The sequence below is a fragment of the Panthera leo genome, chromosome A3 (genome assembly GCF_018350215.1).
Source record: "Panthera leo isolate Ple1 chromosome A3, P.leo_Ple1_pat1.1, whole genome shotgun sequence".
Taxonomy (NCBI): Eukaryota; Metazoa; Chordata; class Mammalia; order Carnivora; family Felidae; genus Panthera; species Panthera leo.
The window spans coordinates 37686020-37707807 of NC_056681.1; the positions used below are offsets into that span (position 1 = coordinate 37686020).

At 36.8% G+C, this 21788-nt stretch overlaps 1 long non-coding RNA gene across 5 annotated transcripts in view; it reads left to right on the forward strand.

The window, feature by feature from the left end:
- The first annotated feature begins 2618 nt into the window (after positions 1–2618).
- The window catches only part of LOC122215818, a 314991-nt gene continuing 295821 nt past the window's right edge, over positions 2619–21788 (forward strand). For all 5 annotated transcript variants that reach the window (XR_006200555.1, XR_006200554.1, XR_006200557.1 and 2 more), the window contains exon 1: positions 2619–2809. This is a non-coding gene — a long non-coding RNA (uncharacterized LOC122215818). The remainder of the gene's footprint in view (positions 2810–21788) is intronic.

Genomic DNA, 21788 nt, shown 5'->3' on the forward strand with positions numbered 1-21788 from the left:
GATTTACAGAAAACTGATAATATTAGGGTTTTCGTAAGTATTAAGCAGTTGGTCAGGAGTTATCTCATCTCAACCTGGGGAAATTTTTGCTTACGGTTTCCAGAGACACGACCAAGAAATGATCCACATTGGGCTGGTCTCACAAAATAAGCTGAATTGAGCTTCATTTATAGGACTGCACTAGTTTCATCTGCTTGGGGCATTTTCAAAGCTGGTTTCCATTTATTTTTAATTTTAACAGACTTTAACGAAACTCCCCATTCTTTACATTCCCTTCTCAGAAGAAGAGCCCACCCCAAACCCTCAGTGGACCTACCTGGAACTTGCTGCGTGGCCTTAATTGCAATTCCTCTGCTATTCTCAGATAAACTCATCTTTTTGACAATTTTGAGCTTGTCTTAGTCTACCTCTTTTTTTTAGGTCAACATCTGCTACCATTATTTGTTGTTTGTCTTCTCTGGCCTGTGAGATACTCAGGGGCAAGGACTTTGTGTTTTTCATCTTTTGGCACCCAGAACCTGATGAGGTACCTATAGTCATTGGAGGTTTAACAAAACTTTGATGAAAGAATGAACTACTGGTTCTGGTGGTTGCTTTAATAAGGGTCCACATACTCTTGTGGGTCCACATACCTACAAGATATTTTATTTTAATGTCAGAATTACCTGGGATAATACTATATTCATTGTCAATTTGGTTACTATTGGGAGAAGTTAGTCACTGATGGTGTTTAAGAAGATAATCAGAATTTTGCTTTTAGATAATCTTGTGGAATATAACATTGACTTAGGTGAGGAAAGACCGGAATTGGGAGAATCAATGAGAGATGATAGGGTTTTTTGAACATTTTTATCTTCTGCAACATTTGTTTATATCTTCTGCTCACTTTCCTACAAATAGTTTGGTTCTCTATCTATAAAGTATAAGTACTTTTAGTATTTTAGGGATACTCTCTCTCATATATCTGCAAATATTTCCTAAGGTTAGCTGTCTTTTACTTTTGTTTCTGATTTTTAAACATTCATTCAGTTATATGGAGTATTTTGTATTTAACACCCATCTTGCATGAAACTTTAGGATGAGTTCCTCAGTGTCACATGGTCTGAGTTAAAGCTTTTGCTTTAACTTAAAAAAGGGGAAACAGGAAACCAGGATGGGCAAGACTGGAGAAAGCTTGTAAGATGCCTATGATTGTTGGTTACAAGATAGGTATTTTCTCATTTTAGGAAAAGATTTTTCTAACAATAATTCATAGAAGTTTCCATCCTAAATGAGGGCTAAATTTTATTGATTTTTTCCCCAGTGTATGTTAAACTCTACTTTGTCAAGATGGGGGATTTTTAAAATATAACATTGAATTTAATTAGCTAGTATTTTATTTGGATATATTGGATCAATATTCATGAATGAAATTAGCTAATGAGTGTTTCCCAAGTAGGTATTATGTACTGAGGTTTCCTAAGTAGGTATTACATAATGAGGTTTAAGAGAATGTTTTTTGAAAACAGTATTTCTGTGGTCAGGTAATATATATCGTGTGTTAGAGATTCAAAATGAACAATTTTATAGGTAAGAGTTCTGTTTAATGTTTTTATAACTTGGAGTTTTCCATAGTTGTTGGAAGATAGTATATATTTTTTTCCTGTAACAGTTTCATTCAAAAAGTGGATATTAATAGAGCTCAGGCTACAATGACAAAAAGACACACATTACATGGTTCTTGCCCCAAGTAATGCAGAACCAAATGGCTAGGGTACAGACAAGTAAACAGGCAAATTGAGTCACATTTTGATAAATGTGATACAATAGAAAAGATACAATAGGGGAGACCAGGATGCTGTAGGAGTACAGAATTTCCTATTCCAATGTGTGTGTCTGTGTATGTAGGGATGTTTTGGGGAAATTTAATATAAGATTCTTAAAAACCAAAATTGAAGCTAAAACTTATTAATATCCATGGTTCTAGCACAACTAGAAAACATGTTTTTGAAATGCTGCCCTATACTGTCGTTGTCTATGTCAGGTTTTGATATAAAAGTTACTTACACTTGTTCATTAAAAAGGAAAGATCTTTGTGGCTTTTTATTTTTTCTGCCAATATAAAAAATAATTATCTGTTTCCTTAAAGTATAAATATATTTGGCCACTTTTTTCGTCAATTCTGGCAATTTTCTTTCCAGAAAATTGTTAGTTTTCCAAAAACATCTCTTTTTATTAACATACCCATTACACAATGTTATCTTGTAGGTACTAATGTCACTCTATTGTTACAATGTTCTTCTTATGCCAAATTCTACATACTGGTATTTTTTCTTGTATTTATTAAGGATTATAGTAAATAGAAGAACCATTATATATTGACTGCTTACAATATGTCAAGCACAGGGTGCTAAGTGGATTTCACAAAATTTATCTTACTATGAAAGAGGTACTATCATTATTGCCATTTCTGAGATAAAGAACCTGAGGATCAGCAAAATTAAGCAACTTATCTGATGTCACACAGCTTTGTAAGTGATGGAGGCAGCATTCACACCTAGAATTGTGTGAACTTAGGGATGGCTCTACTGAATCTTAGATTTGTGAGGTTTCTGTGTATTTTTCACCCCTGGAGGAGGTCATCGAAAGGACGTGACCGCCAATTGACCCCTACGCTGGATCCGGGCAATTGGAGGCTCCTTGCCCCCTCCCCTGGCCTTGGATTGTTTGTTCCACCCACCATCCCTTCGGAGGAGCCATTTTCAAGGACGCAGCTTTGAGAGTAAGGAGTTGCTTAGGACATGGGGACCATATAGATGACTGAACCCAGGTAAGACCTCTATACAGCTTTTAAGATTCTGGCGGCGGCTTGGGAAATCTACTTGTCCTGCAGCTGCCCAAGACAAGCCCTGTAGTTTTAAGCGTGCCACCTAATGATCCGGAGGTCTGCCTCTTTCTTAGGTCTCTCCTTGGCCTCCGTGTACTAGGGACGGTCTGCAAACACACACACACACACTAGCTCTAGCATGTGTCTATAAATTCTCTTTTTCTCTTTTCAAATCCATTAGTTGCTCTTTTTCGCTCTATTATCTTTTCTTTCTTCCGTTTTTTAATCACACTTTCATTTTTATTAATCATTTCACTTATTTTACTTGTCCGCTTTTAACGCCAAAACGAGCACAGGGTTTTACTGTAAACTGAGTGCAATTTTGCGGTATTTCATATATTTGCATAAGAAATACCTCATATATGCTATAATCTAAATGTCTACTTGAAATGTTTATTTTCTTTGTGACATCATATTATTGAGAAGCATATAGATCATTATTAATTTTTAAATAACTGGATTTTTTTCTTCTTATCAATATCTAGTTTTATAGAGTAATCCTAAGAGGATGTGGTTTGTACATTTTCTGTTCTTTTGGATGTGTTGATCTTGAATTGCTGTTGTTCTTTTTTTATTTGTTTATTAAATATTTGCTGTAGTCTTGGATATGGTCTTATAAATAGTATGGGGTATGGTCAAATTTTTCACTTAATATAAAAATATTTCCTTTTCAATAGGAGAATTTAGCATCTTTGTGTTTCCGATAAAAATGAATACTTGGCCCTAATTCTTCTTGTGTTGAATTTCCCACTTTCTTTTGAACGTCCTTTTTTCTATGTATAGACTGTATTTTACTTATGCTTATATTCAGTGGCTACTATTAAAATAGACCTACTGTTTTAAAGTATACTTGTGGTTGACTTTATCAAATTTCTTTTTTTTTTTTTTTTAATTTTTAACGTTTTATTTATTTTTGAGACAGAGAGAGACAGAGCATGAACGGGGGAGGGGCAGAGAGAGAGGGAGACACAGAATCCGAAACAGGCTCCAGGCTCTGAGCCGTCAGCCCAGAGCCCGACACGGGGCTCGAACTCACGGACCGCAAGATCGTGACCTGAGCCGAAGTCAGACGCTTAACCGACTGAGCCACCCAGGCGCCCCGGCTTTATCAAATTTCTTATCAAAAAGATGGACTCTTCTTTATCTCCATGTGGAGAAAGGAATAGGATACATGTTTAATTTTTCCCCCTCCACCCAGTATACAGCCTTGAAAAATTGTTAAACACTAAGACTATTATTAAATAATCCCCTTTTATCAAAAAAAAAAAAAAAAAAGAAAGAAAAAAACTATTATTACATTTGTTCTGATGTTCTGTTTTCCGCCTTAGGAGCATCTATAATTCTTTACTTGAATCTGTTTCTTGATATGTCTTCAATTTTTCCCCATATTTTTATCTATTTACTCTTCCTCTTCATTCTTTTTAACTTAGTCTGTTAAAAGCATTTTGACTTTCTGCCATGACCATAATATTCTTTTTTATTGATTTCCGTCTTAATTACTTGAATTTTCTATTTCTGTTTATTTAACTTTTTTTTTTTCAGTGAGCCTTTCTTAAATCTGTTTTGATCTTCATTTTGTACTTATTTTCCTAGCCTTGGTTTATTGATGGTACTTGCCTTTTTCTATGAAAAGAAAGGAAGATACGTATACTCTAAATTTTACTGTAACTTATAGGAACTTTTTTTTAGAGGTATACTTTTCTGAAACATTTTATATCCTATATGGAAAAGGGAAAAAAGCTTACATTGGTGTTTTCAGATTAATTGTTCTTGAATAAAAAGTTCAAGTGTTTATTAATTAAGATGTTACTGTGTTTATGCCTACCCTCCCTCTCCATAGAATAAGCCAGAGAATTCTTTTCCCTCTTCCAAGTTAACTTTTCCCTACCCCCACACCCAACCTGGCTTATCCTGAAGGTCCTCTTGTTTCCACCCTGTCTTACAAAGTTTATCCTTACTTAACTCAACATTTCAGGACGCAACCTTCTTTAAGTCTCCAACTTCCATGTACCCCTAGTGCATGCTGGGAGCTGTAGTCTTCTAAGGATGCAAAAAACCTGAGAAGCTAACAGGAACAAAGGAGGAGGGAGGACCCTTGGGATGGCTCAGGAAGTTACTTTTTAGCTTTTGAGACATGTGTGCCTATCTTTCTGAATAGTGCAGCTCCATCCAGGATGTAGTTCAAAAAATAAGAGAAAATCTTTTTCTATGTCTTCTCAGGGCCTGTTTTCAATTTGTTCTGAATATTAAGTAAGTACAGTAAAACCTTGGATTGTGAGTAACTTGTTCTGCGAGTGTTCTGCAGGATGAGCAAACGTTTCTAATAAATTCTAACTTGATAAAGGAGTGATGTCTTTCAATATGAGTAGTATGTGATGCCAAACGTCACATGATCACAACTGAGCCAATGGTTTTTGAAATTTGCTTTGATATACAAGTGCTTTGGCTTCCAAGTGTGTTTCTGGAATGAATTATGCTCACAAACCAAAGTTTTACTGTATTGTGTAGTCTGGGAATGAAGTCCCTAACCCAACACCCTGTCATTGCAGTTGGAGAAATTCCTCTCCCACCTGGTGTCTGGTCTAATCAACTTTTGTTTGCATTGCTATTGTTAATTCTTTGTCTTGCCCTTTAACTTGCTTGTATCCTTGGATATGTTTATGAAGGTAGATAGAATGTGTGGCAGAGTCAGTTATGTTGCTACCATTTAACCTAGATATCATGTGTATATATATTTTAAGGACAAACTTTGTAGTGACGAATTTTTAATTAAATGCAAACGGTAGCATTTGGACGGGCCCCTCTTTGATTAAATTTCAACCCGCTGTAAACACTGAGGAAGCCAAACCACTACTCTTTACCCTCCTATGAAAGAACTGTTCGTCCAATCTTCTCTTATGGGCAAGGTATCATTCTGTTCATAGTTTATTTATCCTCGTGAATGTCTGGAGATTTGGGTACCAGTCTTGGTGGGCAGAAATTGTACCTTTGGCACCACAGAGAGAGAGTGCAGTGTGATGCTCAGGCATGTGGATTCTAGAGCCAGTGTGGGTTCAGATCCTGGATCCTTCTCATCCTGAATGTGTTTCTACTGTAGTTTTCTAATCATTCTGTCTTGTTTGCCCAATCATAAAACAGGGCCAGTAAATAGAGTACCTCCAGTGGATGGATATTGTGATGACTTAATAGATTGTAAGTAATCAACACAGTAAAATACTGAGAGGAGTACCTGTCACATTGTAAACATTCAACATATGTTCCCTGCACTTAAGAGAAACACATTTTTTTCTTGAGTTTTTGAAAAATTACATACAACTTAACTTTAAATACCCAATGAAGTGATTTTCCTTTGGAATACCTTCTCCAGGTGTTTTTCTGATTTCTTCATGCACTTCTGGCAAAGTTGTTGCAAAAAGAACTTTTGGTCTTTCTTACTATTTGATGTTTGTAGGGTTGCATTTCTCTCAAGCTCAAGTGACAGTGAGGAGCTGTTCGACTTCTCCTTCCTCCCCTGCCTGCCATGCCATGGGAGTAATGTTACTGACTATAAAGTTTTCATAAGGTTGCCCACTATCATTCCCGAGACACCCACGGCAATGACTAACCCAGCATGATGTTGCATTGTCAAATACCCTAATGAGATGTATGCAAAACTTTTAAAATGACTCCATTCCTCTTGTTCCAACTGATGCTCGCATTAGGCAGAGAAGAGCCTAGAGGTTGTTGAGGAGAGCAGGAGTTAGAGGCTGCTCTGATATTTTAAAGTTTATTGTTCTCCTCGCAGATTCGTATTTCAAAGCATAGCCATCCAACTGTGTGGCACTGTAATATACACAGCTGCTGGAGGCTAGTGGGGTGATGAGGGTGGTGACTCATTCTAGAGCTCTACGTTGCAGGTCAATGAGAATGACTTGCCTGAGGGCCTTGAAAAAGAACAAATTGGAGTCCTGCTCTAGCTGTCATTTGATGGCAAGTATCCTAGACATTATATTAAATGGACCGGATATTTTTTTCAATGTTTATTTTTGAGAGACAGAGAGAGAGAGATTGTGAGCAGGGGAGGGGCAGACACAGAGGGAGACACAGAACTTCAAGTGGGCTCCAGGCTCCATGCTGTCAGCACAGAGCCCAACGCGGGCCTGAACTCACAAACTGTGAAATCATGACCTGAGCCAAAGTTGAACGCTTAATCGACTGAGCCATCCAGGCACCCCTGGACCTGGTATTAAGCTTAATGACATCACCTGGTTTTATTGGGACTGTTCTGGTTTAAGACCTGAAAATTTCACTTCCTGGAAACCCCACTGGTCCTGAGAAAATGAGTACAGTTGGTCACCATAACTGGAATTAACTACAGCTTTGCATTTAGAACAAGCTATATGAACTTGGCCAGGTCACAGGGCCTCCTTAGGTTGGATTCCTCTTTTATAAGTATTTACCTAGCAATATTACAAGAATCACATGCAATAGTGTCCATGAGTGTGCTTTGTGTCTTGTGAGGTACTATGCCAATGTCAGAAAATGTAGTCATTGAAGACATTGTTTCTTTGGGCCATACTGGTCTACCAGAGAATCTCAGAATGGAGGTTGTTAAGCAAAGCTGAAAGCCTGTGTCCTGAAGACTTCTCCAAAGCAACGGTGCACATGACTCCAAAACCCATTGGGTTGGCAGAAAGATTTGAAGGAGGTTTGGGTGTGGGGGAAAAGTGAGGGTTCACAAAGATCCCTGGCATGCCATCCTGATGAATTGATATTTGATATTTGCAATGGCTCTACTTTATATTTACGGTGGCTCTAGACATAGGTGCCTACCCAAACCTTTTCATGGCCTTAGACTAGTCTGGCCTTCCTGGCAGAACCTGCTATTTTTATATGTAAAATTAAGATAATTTTATGTAGAATAAATGATTCCTCAACTCCCTTTTGGCTATAAGGTCACATTACACCAGTGCATTTCAGATGTTAGCCATTGTGGGAGACAGGTGGTCTCTTGACCTCAATCTCTCTTAGGCCTTTTTTTGTACCTCATCACCTATTTCTTTCTTTTACTTCTGACATTCTCTAATTATCTCCTTTGTACATTTATTTGCTCTTATTTCCCTTTTGCCTCTAGAATATTAAGTTTGTGAGGAATATAGAATTTACCTATCTTGCACCCAGCATGGCAGGTGCCTGCCTAATATGTGTTAAATGAATGAGTGGACTGGACATTCATGGTTATCTTCTATGGATCACAAGCCATACTAGCTTGATATATTTTGGATGAATAAATAAATGTTGGAAAAAAATTAAATGACCCAAGCATGAATAGAATAACACAAACTTTGTTAACAATATTTTAATTTCTTCTTTTTAAAAAAAAATTTTTTAATGTTTATTCATTTTTGAGAGACAGAGAGAGACAGAGTGTGAGTGGGGAGGGGCAGAGAGAGAGGGAGACACAGAATGCGAAGCAGGCTCCAGGCTCCAACCTGTCAGCACAGAGCCTGATGCAGGGCTTGAACTCACGAACTGCAGATCATGACCTGAGCCTAAGTCGGATGCTTAACTGACTGAGCCAGTCAGGCACCTAGCAATATTTTAATTTCTTTAAAATCAATATTGTTGATAATGAGGAGAGCAAAAGATTGTGAAGTGTACAGTTTTCAGCTACCTTTAATGCCAGGATGTTGCAGACTTGCCGATATGAGACCCTGGGTTGTAGTTCAAGCAAGAGTTTGTATTGGAAGTTTCAGGTAATCTGAAATACTTATTGAATATTGACTTCAACTGTTACATAGCATTTACCCCCAAATTCCTTTTTTCTGTATCACAAGATGTTAATACAGTCCAAAGTAAAAGATGGTAATTAATTCAGAGTATGAAAGTGGTGGGGTCTAGTTCTGCAGCGTGAGTAAATAGCCTGCTACAACTCTCTTTTCCCCTCTTCTATCCCAATTCAGCCATGGGATGTTGCCTGACGTGAAACCTGGAGGAATAACAGGGCAATGACCAGCAGGGTAGGGAGAGAAGGGAGGGTGTGTAACTCCCAGATTAGGCCTGTTCCCTCTTATGATTCACAGCAGATGTTATCTGCTAAACTCAAACAGCTGATCCTTGATTTAAAGATAATTTGTTTATTATTATACTAAACAGAGCCCGTAAATCTCTATTATAGCCTGATGAGAACCAAAGAAAATACCGTATGCTGAAAGCACCAACAGCTTACATTTTCCCAGCTTCATTCTACCCTGTAATCTGAACCACTGTTAAAAAATATTGACATTTTCAGAGAGAATTATAAGCAAAGCAATAAACAGTCCACGTTTTGTGGTGCATTAAATGTGTCTTGAGTTACAGTTCCAAGTGGAAATCAGGCTCAACTTTGGTAAACTACCAAGCACTGTGTTTTGGTGCCGGCTGAGTCTTGTCCTGAAGGCCTGTGTTCTTTCAAGCTTCTTGAATGTATCCAGTTCCACCGGGTTCACGTTCTCAGAGAGCACACTGGTTGCACAAAGAACAGAGGTTGCATAATGCCCCTATAAGTCCCATTACAGCTATTTGCACAGCTGTAACCATTATAAATAAATTACTTCATAAATTTCAACAAATGAAATCATGTTATTTTATTTTGTCTGCTTTGTCTCTTCTTTGTGCCACTAAGTCGCCAGTATGTCATTTATTTTGGCTCATTTTTGTGAAAATGAGATTTAAAGGAGAGCCCAATTACAGCATCTGAGAGCACTGTTTTCCCATCCCCCAACCTTTGTGTTTTTTTCCCCGTCAGAGGAAAAAAAATAGCTGAAAATAAGAATAGTTAATGGACTGATATACGAACAAGTATGTAATAAGTTCCTGGATCACATTTCTTTGCTTCTGGCAAGTATATTGAGGTATAATTTACATGTAGTAAAATTTGCATTTTATAGGAATAGAGTTCTTGGAGTTTTGACAAATAAGTTGACTTTTTTAAAAGTTCATTTATTAAATTTATTTTGAGACAGCACGCACCCGTATGTGCCGGGGGAGGGGCAGAGAGAGAGGGAGAGAGACTCCCCAGCAAGCTCTGCACTGTCAGCGCCCAGACAGATGTGGGGCTCGAACTCATGAACTGTGAGATCATGACTTGAGTCGAAATCAAGAGTTGGATGCTTGGGGCGCCCGGGTGGCTCAGTCGGCTAAGCGTCCGACTTCGGCTCAGGTCACGATCTCGCTGTCCGTGGGTTCGAGCCCCGCGTCGGGCTCTGTGCTGACGGCTCAGAGCCTGGAGCCTGTTTCAGATTCTGTGTCTCCCTCTCTCTGACCCTCCCCCGTTCATGCTCTGTCTCTCTCTGTCTCAAAAATAAATAAACGTTAAAAAAAAAACTAAAAAAAAAAAAAAAAAAAAAAAGAGTTGGATGCTTAACCGACTGAGCCACCCAGGTACCCCTGACAAATAAATCGACTCTTGAACATGAGTTTGAACTTTGCGGGTTCACTTAAACACAATTTTTTTCCCCACAAAATACGTGTATAGTACTATAAATGTATTTTTTCTTCTTTATGTTTTTTTTTTTAGTAACACTTTTCTCTACCTTAACTTTATTGTAAGAACACAGTCTATGATACATAAAACATACAAATTATGTGTTAATCAGACTGTTTATGTTATCAGTAAGGCTTCTGGTCAACAGTAGGCTATTAGTAGTTTAATTTAGGGGGAGTCAAAAGTTATATGTGGATTTTCAGCTGCATGGGGGTCAGTACCTTTTAATTCATGCCGTTTGAGGGTCATTGGTAGTCAGATGACCACCAGTAATCACCATATGGAATATTTCCATCACCATCACCATAAAGAGTCTTATAGAGTCTTTGCAATCAACCCTGCTCCCCATTATTAACTGTATTTTCTGGCCCAGACTGTCATATAAATGGAATTGGAGAGTATTTAGCCCTTTGAGTCTGGCTTCTTTTACTTAGCTTGATGTTTTTGAGATTCAGCTGTGTTGATTTAAGTATCAGTATTTTATTCTTACTGCTGAGTAGTATCACCGTTTTGCTTCCTTTCTCAAGTGAGGGTCATTGGGTTAATTTCAGTTTTGTATTATGAGTAAAGCTGCTTTAAACATTCTTGTACATTTTTGAGGACATGTTTCATTACTCTTGGATAAATACTTGGGAGTGAGATTGCTGGCTCATATGGCAAGTGTATGTTTAACTTTATGAAAATGCCAAACTGTGCCCAAAGTGTCTGTTTCATGTTACATTCCCACCAGCAGTGGAGGAGAGATCAATTTGCCTCTGCCTTCTTTTCATAATTTGATGTTGTCAGGGTTCTTTTCTTACAACTATTCTAATTGGTATGAAGTGGCACCTCACTGTGGCTTTAATTTACATTTTCCTAATGAGTGATGATGCTGAGAATGTTTTATGTGCTTATTGGCCATTTGTATATCTTCTCTGGAGAAATGTCAGTTCAAATACTATGCCCACGTTCCTCACAGATTTAAACATGGAATCGCCATAAGATCTAGCAATTTCATTCCTATGTATATATTCAAAAAATTTTGAAATCAAGAACTCAAATAGATAACAGTATATAAATGTTCATAGTAACATTATTCACAATAGCCAAAAGGTAGAAACAACCTAAATATCTACTGACAAATGAATGGATAAACAAAACGTGGCATATAAATACAATGGGGTATTATTCAGCCTTAAAAAGGAATGCAATTCTGGGACACCTGGGTGGCTCAGTCTGTTGAGTGTCCGACTTCAGCTCAAGTCATGATATCATGGTTCGTGGGTTCGAGCCCCACGTCGGGCTCTGTGCTGACAGCTAAGAGCCTACAGCCTGCTTCAGATTCTGTCTCTGGCTCTCTCAGCCCCTCCCCGACTTGTGCTCTGTTTCTCTGTCTCTAAAATAAATAAACATTAAAAAAATTTAAAAAGAATGTACTTCTGATACATGCTATAACATAAATGAAACTTGAAAATGTTATGCTAAATTAAATAAGTCAGACACAAGGATGAATATTGTGTGATTCCTCTATTGATGAGGAAAAGGCAAATTCACAGAGATGGAAAATTTAAAAGTAATGTTGAAAAAGAAAACCAAAGCTGGAGGCATCACAATTCCAGACTTCAAGATGTATTACAAAGCTGTAATCATCAAGATGGTATGGTACTGGCACAGAAACAGACACATAGATCAATGAAACAGAATAAAGAACCCAGAAATGGACCCCAAAATGTATGGTCAACTAATCTTTGACAAAGCAGAAAATAATATCCAGTGGAAAAAAGACAATCTGTTCAGCAAATGGTGCTGGGAAAACTGGACAGCGACATGCAGTAGAATGAACCAGGACCATTGTCTTATACCATACACAAAAATAAGTACAAATGGTTGAAAGACCTAAATGTGAGACAGGAAATCATCAAAATCCTAGAAGAGAAAACAGCAACCTCTTTGACCTCGGCCGCAGCAACTTCTTACTAGACATGTCTCTAGAGGCAAGGGAAACAAAAGCAAAAATGAACTGTTGGGACTTCATCAAGGTAAAAACTTCTGCACAGTGAAAAAAACAATCAACAAAACTAAAAGGCAACCAACAGAATGGGAGAAGATATTTGCAAGTGACATATCAGATAAAGGGTTGGTATCCAAAATCTATAAAGAACTTATCAAACTCAGAACCCATAAAACAAATAATCCAGTGAAGAAATGAGCAGGAGATGAATAGATACTTTTCCAAAGAAGACATCCAGATGGCTAAAGACATGTGAAAAGATGCTCAGCATCACTTATCGTCAGAGAAATACAAATCAAACCACAATGAGATACCACCTCACACCTGTCAGAATGGCTAAAATGAACAACTCAAGAAACAACAGATGTTGGCGAGGATGCAGAGAAAGGGGAACTCTTTTGCACTGTTGGTGGGAATGCAAACTGGTGCAGCCACTCTGGAAAACAGTATGGAGGTTCCTCAAAAAATTAAAAACAAAACTACCTTATGACCCAGCAATTGCACTAGTAGGTATTTACCCAAAGGATATAAAAATGCGGATTCAGAGGGCACATGTACCCCAATGTTTATAGCAGCACTGTCAACAATAATAGCCAAATTATGGAAATACCCCAAATGTCCATCGACTGATGAATGGATAAAGAAGATGGGATATATATATGTATACACACACACACACACACACACACACACACACACAATGGAATATTACTTGGCGATCAAAAATAATGAAGTCTTGCCATTTTTAACAACATGGTTGGAACTAGAGTGTATTGTGCTAAGCAAAATAAGTCAGTCATAGAAAGACAAATATCATACGATTTCACTTATATGCAGAATTTAAGAAACCTGAGAATAAGGGAAGGGAAGGGAAGGAAAAATAAGTTACAGAGAGGGAGGCAAACCATAAGAGATTCTTAAATACAGAGAACCAATTGAAGGTTGCTGGAGGGGAGGTGGGTGGAGGGATGGGCTAAATGTGTGATGGGCATTAAGGAGGGCACTTGATGAGCATTTGGTGTTATATGTAAGTGATGAATCACTGGGTTCTACTCCTGAAACCAATACTACACTGAATGTTAACTAACTTGAATTTAACAAACAAATAAATAAGTTACTAGAGGTGGGGGAGAGAAGAAAATGAGAAGTTATTGTTTAATGGATACGGAGTTCCTGTGTGGGATGATGAAAAATCCTGGAAATGGGTAGTAGTAAATATTGTACATCATGAATGTACTTATTGCCACTGAATTGTGCACTTTCAAAAGGTTCAAATGGTAAATTTCATGTTATGTGTATTTTATTACTATAAAACCATTTTATAAATGGATTGTCTTTTTATTTTTGAGTTGTAAAAGTTCTTTACACATTCTAGATACTAAGTCCTTATCAGATATTTGCTACCATTCTGCGAAGGTGTCCTTTGATGCACAAAATGTTTTAATTTTGATGAAGTCCAATTTACATACTTTTTTCTTGGTTGTGTTTCGCGTTTCATAGCTATAAAACCATGCCAAATCCAAGGTCATGAAGATTTATAGTTATGTTTTCCTCTAATGAGTTTTAGTTCTTACAGTTAGATTTTTGATCCATTTTGAGCTGACTTTTGTTTATAGTGTAAGTTAGAAGTCCAAATTCATATTTTGGATATGGCTATCCGGTTGTCCCAGCGCCATTTGTTGGAAAGGCTATTTTTTTCTTTATTTAATTGCCTTAGTACCCTTAATTAACTTTAATTGACTGTATGTGTGTGGAATTATTTTTGGACCCTCAAGTCTATTCTATTGACCTATTTGCATATCTGTGTGCCAGTATCACATAATCTTAATTACTGTGGCTTTGTAGTAGGTTTTGAAATTGGAAACAGTGAGTCCTCCAACCATGTTTTCTTTCTTTCTTTTTTTTTTTCTAAACAGTTTTGGTTATTCTGGATCCTGTGCATTTCCATACGACTGTTAGGATCAGGTTGCCAACTTCTATAGAAATGACAATTGGAATTTAGATATGGATTGATTGAATCTGTTTATCAATATAGGGAGTATCACCAATAGTAACAATATTAGGCCTTCCAGTTTGTGAATGTGGGATATTGTTCCATTTATTTAGGAATTCTTTTATTTCTTTCAGTGATGATTTATGGCTTTGGTGAACAAATTTATACTTCACTCATTAACTTTATTCCTATGTATTTTATTCTTTTGATACTATTTTAAATGGAATTATTTTCTAATTTTTTTTGGAGTGTTCATTGCTAGTGTATATAAATTAAACTTATGCTGTATATAGACCCTACATCCTGCAAACTTATTAAATTTATTAGCTATAATTATGTATTTGTGAATTACTTAGCATTTCATATATATATGTATACGTATACATATATATATATGTATACATATACGTATGTATATGTATATGTATACATATACGTATACGTATACATATATATATATATATATATATATGTAAAATTCCATCCACAAATAGAAATGGTTTTATTTCTTCCTTTCCAATATGAATGGTTTTTGATTTGTTTCTAGCCTTATTGCCCAGGCTAGTACCTCCAGTACAGTACTGAAAGTAGTGGTGAAATCTAAGGGGACAAGCTTTCAATTCTATCACCATTAAGTATGACATTGGTTGGAGATTTTTGTAGATGTCTTTGTCAGTTTGAGGAAGTTCCCCTCTATTCCTAGCATAGTGAATGTTTTTATCATAAAGGTGTATCAGATTTTGTCAGTTTTTTTCCCCTGGGTCTATTTTGTGTAGTTTTTATCCTTTATTAATATGGTTTATTACATTGATTATATTTTTGTATCTTGAACCAGTTTTGCATTCCTAGGACAAATCCCAATTGATTATGGTGTATAATTCTTTTTATATGCTGCTAGATTCAGTTCGTTAATATTTTTGAGGATTTTTATTCTAAGAAATATTGTTCTATAGCTTTCTTTTTGTGAGACATCTTTGTCCATTTTGGTATAAGGATAATGTTAGTTTCATGGAATGGGGTAGGAAGTGCTCCCTCTTCTATTTTTAGAAGGGTTTGTGATGGATTGATGTTCTTATTTAAAAGTTTGGTAGAATTTAACATTGAAGCAATCTGGTGTCAGGCTTTTTATTTGTGGATTTTTCTTTATTACTAATGCAATTTCTTAACTTGTTATGGATCTATTCATATTTTCTATTTATTCCTGAGCCACTTTGGAAATTTCTGTCTTTCTATGAATTTGTTCATTTTATTTGGTTATCTAATTTGTTGGCATACAATTGACCTTGGTATTCTCTTGTAATACTTTTTATTTTTGTAAGGTTGGTAGTAATGCCCCATCCTTCATTCTTGATTTCAGTCATTTGAATCTTCTCTCTTTTATTCTTTTAAATATTTAACTAGACTTAAACAGTCTGGCTAGCCATTATTAATTTTGTTGATCTTTTAAAAGGACCAACTTTTGATATCTTTGATTTTCTTTATTGTGGTTTCTAATTTCTATTTCCTTTATTTCTATTCATAATCTGTATTACTTCCTTCCCTCTGCTTGTTTTGGATTTGGTTTACTCTTCTTTTTTTCTAGTTTCTTAAGATGCAAGGTTAGGTTGTTGATTGGAGATCATTCTTTTTAATGTAAGAATTTGAAAGTATAAATTTCCCTCTGAGCACTATTGCTGTATCTCATATGTTTTGGTATGTTGTGTTGACATTTTTGTCCATCTCAAAGTATTTTCTAGTCTCCTTTGAGACTTCTCCTTTGGCACATTGTTTATTTAGGAGTGCATTCTGTAACTTATGCTTAATTGTGAATTTCCCAAATTTCCTTCTGTATTGATTTTAGTTAATTTTCAGTGTGGAAGTCACTTTCTATGATTTCAGTCCTTTTAAATTTATTTTATTTTATTTAAAAAATGTTTTAGTGTTTCTTTATTTTTGAGAGCGGGGGCGGGGGAGGGGCAGAGAGAGAGGGAGACCCAGAATCTGAAGCAGGCTTCAGGCTCTGAGCTGTCAGCACAGAGTCCAAAGCAGGGCTCAAACTCACAAACCATGAGATGATGACCTGAGCCAAAGTCGAACGCTTAACCAACTAAGCCACCAGGTGCCCCATAGTCCTTTTAAGTTTATTGAGACTTGGCTTATAGCCTAACATATAGTGTAGCCTAATGAATACTCCATGTTCATTTGAGAAGAATATCTGTTCCGCTGCTGTTGGGTGAAGTACTCTGGATGTTTGTTAGGGCTGGTTGGTCAATTTTGTATTGCTCCAGTCATCAGTTTCCTTGCTGAACTTCCGGATAGTTTTTCTGTCCCTTATTGTAAGTGGCATATCAAAATATCCAACTTTTATTGTTGAATTGTCTACTATTCCTTCAATTCTATCAGTTTTTATCTAATGTATTTTGGAGCTCTATTGTTAGATGTCCATTTTTGCTTTAAATGTTTTTTTTCTTTCTCTTTCTCTCCTCTCTTTTTAATGCTCTCAGTATGCCTGTGTTGATATACTCAACAGTTTACACAGGTCTCTGATGCTCTGCTCATTTCTCCATCTCCTTTTTCTCTTCCTATTTGTCAGATTGAATCATCTCCTTAGCCTATCTTTGAGTGCACAAGTGCATTGGTTCCTTCCTTTTTTTTTTTGCCTGCTAAAATCTTCTGGCAAAGCCCTTTGGATGAATTTTTGAATTTTAATTCTTGTAGTTTTCAACTCCAGATTTTTTATTTGGGGTTTATGTAATTTTTATCTCTTTATTTCTATTCTCTATTTAGTGAGCCATATTTCTCATACTATACTTTAGTTGTTTAGATGTAGTTTCCTTTTACTCTTTCAACATATTTAAAATAGCTGGTTTAAAATAACTGTCTAGTAAGACCAACTTCTGGACTTCCTCAGGGAGCTTCTCTTTTTTGTTTTTGATTTTTCTTTTCAAATTTTTATTTAAATTCTAGTCAATTAACATACAGTGCAATACTGGTTTCAGGAGTAGAATTCAGTGATTCATACATACAACACCCAGTGCTTATCATGACAAGTGTTTTCCTTAGAACCAACCACCCATCTAGCCCATCCTGCGCTCAGCTCCCTCCATCTGCCCACAGTGTTCTCTATTGTTAAGAGTCTCCTGGGGCACCTGGGTGGCTCAGTCAGTTAAGTGTCCAACTTCAGTTCAGGTCATGATCTTGTGGTTCATGCATTCGATCCCAGTGTTGGGCTCTCAGCTCGGATCCTGGAGCCTGCTTTGGACTCTGTGTCTCCCTCTCTCTCTGACCCTCCCCTGCTCTGCTATGTCTCTCTCTCTCTCTCTCTCTCTCAAAGATAAATAAACATTAAAAAAACCTCTCTTACGGTTTCTTTCCCTCTCTCTCTTTTTGTTTCCCCTTCCCGTATGTTTATCTGTTTTTTTTCTTGCATTCCACATATGAATGAAATCATATGCTATTTCTCTTTCTATGACTGACTTATTTCGCTTAGCATAATACACTTAGATTCATCCACGTCATTGAAAATGGCAAGATTTCATTCTTTTTGATAGCTGAGTAATATACCATTATGTACACACACACATACACACACACACACACACACACACACACCTTCTTTACCCATTCGTTAGTCAATGGACTCTTTCTGTAGTTTGGCTATTGTTGATAATGTTGCTATAAACATTGGGGTGCATGTACCCCTTTGAATCTGTAGTTTTGTATCCTTTGGGTAAATACCTAGTAGTGCAATTGCTGGATTGTAGGGTAGTTCTGTTTTTAACTTTTTGAGGAAGCCCCATACTGTTCTCCAGAGTGGTTGCACCAGTTTGCATTCCTATCAATAGTGCAAGAGTGTTCCCCTTTAGGGAGTTTCTGCTTATTTTTATTGTGCGTAAGCCATACTTTCTTCCTTTTTGCATGTTTAATAATTTTTGTTGGGACACTAGATGTTTTAAATAACATGTAATAACTTTGGCAGTTATTTTCTCACCCCTCCCCAGCATTTGTTGTCATTGCTGCTTTTTGTAATTATTCTTTGTTTAGTGACTTCTCTGAACTAATTGTGTAAGGTCTGTATTCTTTAGTGTGTAACCACTGAAGGTTCTACTGAATTAGCTTAGTGGTTACCTAATGTTTGGACATAGATTTCCTTAAATGCCTGGAACAAATAAATCTCTTAGTCTTTGCTTAGGGGCATGCCTTCAACACTCATCCAGGTGATTGATAACTCTTCCTTAGCTTTTACTTCCTACTTGTGCAAAGTCTCAAAATCAGTTGGTGTGCACACACAGCCTTATGCATGTGTGTGACTTTCTACTTTCATAGGAATATGATGGAGCTTTCCAAAGTCCCCATTGACTTCTTTATCTTCATATTTTCTTTTTCAGTTTTGTTTTTAGTCTGTTGTTTGCCCTAATTGTATCTGTCATCTCAGGCAGTCACAACTTTATAACTATAGCTTTTTATTGTTTTTTGATAAATGCCCCACAAGGAGAAGCTTTTTGCATAGGATTAGCTCCAACTTAGGTCAAATAAAAACAAACTTTTCAAGTGGGATCCTCCAGGAACCCAACAGACAGGCTAAAATTATGACAAAATAATGGGAGTGAGGCTTTGAGAGAGCTTCAGCTCGTTCTGTTCCTTCCGCACTGGAATGTTGCCTATTATTTTCAAGAGTACTGCTGAGCTGGAGTGAGGAGCCCTGAAGTTCATGTTCTTACTGAGATTCAAACATATTACCAACCAAACACTCCATGGATTGAAAAGCTTTAGGTTAATTCCTAGAGTTCTAAAAAAGTTGGTGCTGACATTTTTTGCAAGTTTTCTCTTTTTTTGTAGTATGTTTTTATTCAAATATTTTTTTATTCAAGTATAATTAACATACAGTGTTATATTAGTTTCAGGTGTACAATATAATGATTCAACAGTTCCATACATTACTCAGTGCTCACCATAATAAGTATGCTCTTTTTTTTTAGTTTTTTTTTTTTTTAAGTTTATTCTTTTTGAGAGAGAGAAAGCACAAGTAGGGGAGGGACAAAGAGGAAGGGAGAGAGAGAATCTCAAGCAGGCTCTGCACCATCAGCATGGAGCCTGATGCTGGGCTCGAACCCAGGAACCGTGAGATCATGACCTGAGCTGAAGTTGGAAGCTTAACTGACTGAGCCACCCAGACACTCCATAAGTGTACTCTTAATCTCCTTCACGTATTTCATCCATCCCCCCCCTCCCCTCTGGCAACCACCAGTCTGTTGTCTATATTTAAGAGTCTGTTTTTTTTGTTTGTCTATTTTTTTGTCTGTTTTGTTAACGTCCACATATGAGTGAAATTATATGGTGTTTGTCTTTCTCTGACTTACTTCACTCAGCATTAAACCCTCTAGATCCATCTATGTTGTTGCAGATGGCAAGATTTCATTGTGTTTTTATGGATGAGTACTATTCCACATATATATCACACATCTTCTTTATCCATTCATCTGTTGACACTTGGGTTGTTTCCATATCTTGGATTATTGTAAATAATGCTGTAATAGACATAGGGGTGCATATATCTTTCTGAATTAGTGTTTTTATTTTCTTTGGGTAAATTTTTCCACAGAAGACAAACAGATGCCCAACAGACACATAAAAAGAAGCTCAATATCACTAATCATCCCAGAAGAGCAAATCAAAACACAGTGAGATATCATCTCACACCTGTTAGAATGACTAAAATCAAAAACACAAGAAATAACAAGTTTTATTGAGGATGTGGAGAAAAAGGAGCCTTTGTACACAGTTGGTGGGAATGAAAACTTGTACAGATACTGTGGAAAACAGTATGGAGGTTTCTCAAAAAGTTAAAAATAGAAATACCATATGATCTAGTAATTTTTGTGAGGTTTCATTGCTTTTAAAGAGGAAAAATTTTAGAGGTCCTCACTCTGCCATTTTTGCTTACAAGAAAGATTTTATTTATGTGTATTGTTCTTACATGCTAGTGCCAAAATACACGTAATGAGTATTATATCCTTTTCTCAAATGTAGTTGAGGTTGGTATTTGCTTTTAATTTGAGCACTAGGCAACATAGAAGGAAACCTGTTTTACCCACTGACCAGTACAGAATTGGAAAAACTATGAGGACAAAAATTCATTGTTATTTTGTAGGCCCCTGGCTCAGTCCTCTTGCAGGACGTGAGCCTCCCCAAATAATTTGTGTTTTCTAATAAATACTTCTTTCTTTGATCACTAGATTAAATTAAATTAGCTGAAGTTTTTAGGTCTCAAAAATAAGACTTCCTAATTCAACTTGATTATGAAGAAACCATTTGAATTTGGGTACAAATGCAAAGTTGAGACCTACAAATATGATTAAACTTCATCGGTTAATTTTAGAAGATGGGAAGATTACTCTTACCTGAGCAGGGCACTATCCAAATGCCTGACCACTCTCACCAAGACTGAGAACTCGGTTGGCTCCTGAAAGAAAGACAGCCCCATGCTCATTTCTTCAGGAAGGACAAGCCTTATACATGTTACACCTGCTGAGACCCTTTGGGTAAAGAAGTTCTTTTCCACTTCCAAATCCTCAAGAAGAATTCAGTTCCATTTGGTCCTCGTTCTCTCCATCTTCTCACCACCTCCTTAGATCCTTCTCATTTCTTTCTCCATTCCATGCTCCACCCATTATGGTGAGAAACTGTAGCCTTTATTTGACTCTTTGGGTAAGGGCCCTTCTTTTCTTCCACGCTGGGTCTAGGGGACATGGGATGTAGCATGGGAGCTTGTTTTTAATTATATTTGCAAATATGTATTTTTGTCTAAGCCTTATCAATTTAGAGAAGGGAAAAAACCTGCTTCTAGCTCCACCTCCATAACTAGGATTTTATTCCTAAATCAGACTGTCTAAGCAAGGATGACTTATTTCGTGATGTTCAGCAAATACATAAAAATCAGGCAAGCACTGGAGGCTCTACTCTAGAGATAAGTGGAGCTAAGCATAAAATACGTGTGCTAATAGCTCTGCGTCTGACTTGGCCCACATTTATGAAATGATGACTCTTCGTATCTGGTAGGTCAATTGACTGAGTTTAAACTCTGATTAACCCAGACATGGATAAATTACATTCATCTTGAATCCAGATGGCAAATGTGCTTATGACTTCTGGTACTTGACTGCACTGCCATTCCAGTAAAGTTGCATACAGCTGTTAACTGAACACTGTTGTGTTGTGTATATGGAAGAGATGCAAAATATCTGAAATGTGAAGAATTTATTTGGAGTGTAAGTCCTTTGTATGCCCTGACTCAGTAGCCACAAGACACTACTGCCATGATATATTTGGTCCAACAATTGTCCCCATCTAAAAAATTAAATCACATCAATGCCTAATTCATATGAATTATTATTTCACTGTTGGTAGCTTGCATTGCAGAATGTTCTGAACTAGGAGCCAGGTCAAAACGTGGTAT